Consider the following 4669-nt stretch of genomic DNA (forward strand, 5'->3'; position numbering starts at 1 on the left):
AAGAATCCAAATCGGAAAAAATACAATAAAAATGACAACATTCAAGTAAGAGTGAACATGTTTTTAATATCTTAAACATCTGTGCAACATTATTCAAAATGTTACATCACTGCATGACCTGTAATGTTTCACAATATTTACAAAAAAAATGCTGCTTACATCAAACCATTAAAATAAAAAAAAGTCCAAACAATCTGAAAATAATGGACTCTGACACACTATTCCTAACCCACATTAATGCAGAAAGGAAAGAAATAAACAAGAGCAACCAAGTGCACACGGTACTTCACGCAGGTCTATTCTTTTTGTAAAGTATATATTAGTGAGAAAATATATACTTAATTACAAGCCGAAGAGAAAGAAAATACTGACAGGAGAGGAAAAAAAACACTGGAGAAATAAAAGATGACACTCACACCTCAACGCAGAATCACAGGCGAAAAATGTTTCCTATGTTTGACCACGGAGAACGTGGCAGAACATGGGTTCCTGACATTGCACACAAAACGATAATAAAATAAAACATAAAATCAGGAGCAGAATGAACTTTACCGAAAGAGTTCATGTGTTTGGAAGAGGAGGGGGGGGATCTGAATCGGGCTGTAGTGAGTGACCATACGAATAATAAAGTAAAATACAAACTAACTTCTTCAAGCAAAGAAAAAATTAAACCACTGGAAAAAAATAGTGAAATTTGCTTTTCTTGTAGTGCTTAATGTTTTATTATCTGGATACAGTTACATTGTTTTGTAGTGTATCAATAAACAGGTTCTTAAAAAAAAAACTAAAAATGATTAGTATGTTTTTAAATGGGGATTTTTCCAGCACTAAAAAATATGTTTCCACTGACAGAAAAAAAAACAACAACTTTTGGGTTAAATAAAAGAAAAATCAAAGACTAAAACCTAAAACTCCCAATTTAGTTGACATTTTAATCATCTTAAGAGTCATAATCTCTATTTTAAGCTGCATTTATAACAGAATTTATAAATATCAAATCTCTGAATCACATCATCTTGTCTTTGTAAATCCTGTTTGCCGTGATGTTTATCAAAACGACGCCTGAATTAAACCTTTAAATTTCACCAGTAGACGTTAAAATGTGGCGCCGTTTTTGAGCAGACTGAAATCTAAAACTGCCGTTTAGAAATCCTGCCTGAAACTGAGAACGCAGCTCATTTTTGCAGCAACGTTTGCCTAGTTTGTCCAGATTGAACGTTCATAATTCCCGTTTGCTGAGCTCTTCACAAACACGAGTTTTTAGTTCTTATAACTCCTGTTTATAGAAATGTCTATAAAACCTTTAAAGATCACCAGCAGGTATTAATAAGTCCTGCCAGAAACAGTGTTTTTAAACTGCTGTTTAACAGCCTTTATAAGTTAAATTGGTTGAAATTGGGACATCAGGTTGGAGGGAAGAGTCAGAAACGGCAACTGTGATGGTTTAATCGGATGAGAATTCAATATTTGTTTTAAAAAGAGACGATTTCCGTGATTCGCGCTGGAACTGCTTTGGTCAGAAGAAACATCTCAAGTTGTGAGGAGTGTCTATAAAACTACAGAGCAGAGAGAAGTTTGAATAGAAAAGGAAAGCAAGCAGATGACAGGAAAGCAAGCAGAGCACTAACGGTTGCAGAAGATGCTGTTGATCCATCGCTTGGTTTATTGCACTTGATCATTCGGTAGCGATTTCAGGTTATTGATCAGGAGGAGCAGCAGTTTGATGCAGCGTTTCCGATACTGTCAGTACTGTAGTGTTAAAACTGCATTTAATACCTCCATGTCTGCATTTCTAAGAGGTTAATATTCATAAATAACATGGTTTTTATACCAAAACACCCCATGACACAACGTGTAACAAAACGAGGAATCTGAGCGCCAAACTTCTTAAATAAAAACGGGACACATGATCTGTTGTTCACCTGTTAAAAAACAAACAGAACAGAAAAAAACAAACATACATATACACATATAAGGCTTTAGTTCTCGACTCTTGGTAGTATTATTGCCATCTAGCATATTTGTAAAGCTTAAAATAAATATGGAGTACTGTACATAAATAATTTACATCGACAAGCAACAAAAAACAGAAACAAAAAGGCCTCTAAATAAGAAAAACGCTTCCGTCAAGTTAGTGTTTCCTTTCATGATCTAAACTCTGAGGTTGGTTAGTCCACCTAAAGCTATAGTTGTGGCAAAGCAAACTAAAATACTGTACAGACAAGCATGAGAACAATCGAATCAGAGACGACGGCTGAAATCTCAAAGGAAAAATCCACCCAAACTCGTGAAACTGGAGCCGTTTGAGAGAAATGAAGCTTCACCGTCGCCTCCAGGTGGATTATTCCTTCTGAAATGCGCCTCGCCGGATTCGTAAACATGACGCTTTTCCTGTCCTGGATGAAGCTGGTGGAGGAAAATAAACACGGAACACTTTCTGCTGGTAAAGTTCATTCTGTTTTGTTTCTAAGCGAACACTCGGCCGATCCTGGACTGAAGAAACGAAGGGAAACAGCGCGACGTAGAAAAGCTTTCGGCTGCCATCTTATTCGTCCTACGCATGCGGCCTGAGGCAGCCGCACGTCTGAATAGAAACCAAGACATTGGTACACTTCTACTGCTTTGTTTTTGTACAATAAAAGATAAAATGTGCATTAGGTACGCTTGTACATGACATTGTACAATATTTACATACAATTCTTAATAGCAGGAAATTTCAGGATTATCTATATACATATTGAAAATGTATCAGAAATATTTGGACTGTCTATTTTTCTTAAATATGTAAGGTAATGCTTGTAGCTTTTTTTTTTTTGTTTATTTTACTATCTTATACTAGAAAAAAATAGTTAATTCAGTGAACTGTAGACAAATTGCAACTGTTTTTAATGTTTTTTTGTTGTATTTTTCTTATTTTTCTCTCTACAGTTAAAACTGTATTGGTGATTGGAGTTTCCAGCACCTTCTGTGGTCAGTCAAAGTCACGTTGGAACAAGGTTTGTACCACTGAAAGTCCATGTGTAGCACCTGTTGAAGAGCTCAGACCGCCCCGTCCAGGACGTTCTTGGGCCGGACACATTCAATGTTATCTGGATATTTTCCTCCTCTTGGGTTTGGGGAGCATCAGCTGACGGTCCCTGGATGGGAGCTGGAGACGGAGGGGATGTTATCAGAGACGCATTTCATACAAGAGACAGCATCTCTGTCATAAAACGTCTGGATCGTGGTGGATGGACTGCAGGTTTCTGGACAATTAGTCTTCAAAAAGCCTGATACTGATTTCTTTCGTGTGGAAAGTTCTCAAATAATGCAGTGACTATTGTTGACGGTGACCTGTTGGGTCGCGCTCTTTCACAGCAGCACAAAAAGGGAAGAACATAAAATGAATTTGCTTCATAAAAATGTGCCAATTTCGAAAAAACTCACGTTTTTCGATAAGATTTTTCTGCAAAACACGAGTCGTGATCAACAGCCAGATGTCACTGCTGCCGGAAAAAATAAAGCCGACAGCAGGAAGTGATTGGAGGATGCAGGTCTGTCACAATAACACATTTTGTTAATGATAAATTGTCCCAGAAGTTATTGTGATAAACAATAATATTGTTGTTTTCAGACTGTTTTCCAAGTAAAATAATGGTAATAACAATGCAAGAACACATTCTCAGAGATATACAAGCTTCAAATTCTGATGAGCATTTAACACAAACTGGGAGGCATTTTAAATATCCAAACTAAATAAAGAAAACAGAAACAACAAATTAAATTAATTATAAAGCCTCTGTCAACAACATTTTCCTTAAAGAAGGCTAGTTGAGACCAAAGCACCAGACTGAGGAGTTTTATCAGTTTTTGGTTATTTGCATAAAATAATTGCTTGTTTTAATTTTGCAGTTGATTTATTGTGACAGGCCTGTGAGGATGAAGACACGGCGTGTTTTGTAACGACTTATTGAGTGAACGATTCATTTGTGATTTTAATTGTGCTTTTTGTTTAATAGAAACACTGCAATTGTAAAAATGATTTTTTTTTTTTTTTTACTTCAGTGAAATATTGGCAAAGTTTTGCAACGGAAACGCAGCCAGTGAACATCTTTAGATGAGAGCATGATGGGAGATGTTTGTTCCTTCATTAGGTTGTAGCTAATTTAACAAGGTTCAGGTTGGAGGGCAAAGATTTTTCCCTCAATAAAGGAAATTATCATTTCAAAACTGTTACATTGTTATTTTTTAACACTTAATTGATGATCTGAAACACGTACGTGTGTGAAAACTGCAGAAATCTGTCTAGGATACTCACTGTGCCTGACATTTTGTCGAGCTCGCTCATGGCCTCATGGAGAGCAACTTGCAGGGGGTTGTTCAGTTTGGGTCTGCAGGAAAACGGTTTATTTCATCATTGCCATAGAAACCAACAACACTCAACGTTCGCTGCAATGTCTGAGGAGCTTCTTACTTCAGGCCTCTCTTGGCGGCTCGGTCAAGTGCCTCCAAGTCGTGGGTTAGTGTTTTTAGTTTCTCCGGCTCCACCTGCAGGGTCAAAGGTCAAACTTTAGGTCAGAGAAGGACTGAAATTAATAACTGTATTAGTAATCAATTATTCTGACTAGATTTGATTGTTCATTTAAGCCTTTTTATATAATATTAGAAATACATTGAAATATACGTTTTT

At 36.6% G+C, this 4669-nt stretch overlaps 1 long non-coding RNA gene across 1 annotated transcript; it reads right to left on the bottom strand.

Annotated features, from left to right (window-relative positions):
- Positions 1-2472: 2472 nt before the first annotated feature.
- LOC107835214 (uncharacterized) lies at positions 2473-4630 on the bottom strand. Its single transcript, XR_001661040.1, has 4 exons — positions 4454-4630; positions 4298-4370; positions 2522-3148; positions 2473-2488 (listed from the first exon to the last, which is right to left on the bottom strand). It is a non-coding gene; the product is annotated as an uncharacterized LOC107835214 (long non-coding RNA).
- Between the last annotated feature and the right edge of the window lie 39 nt (positions 4631-4669).

Source organism: Poecilia formosa, unplaced genomic scaffold (genome assembly GCF_000485575.1).
Source record: "Poecilia formosa unplaced genomic scaffold, Poecilia_formosa-5.1.2 Scaffold1240, whole genome shotgun sequence".
Lineage (NCBI taxonomy): Eukaryota > Metazoa > Chordata > Actinopteri > Cyprinodontiformes > Poeciliidae > Poecilia > Poecilia formosa.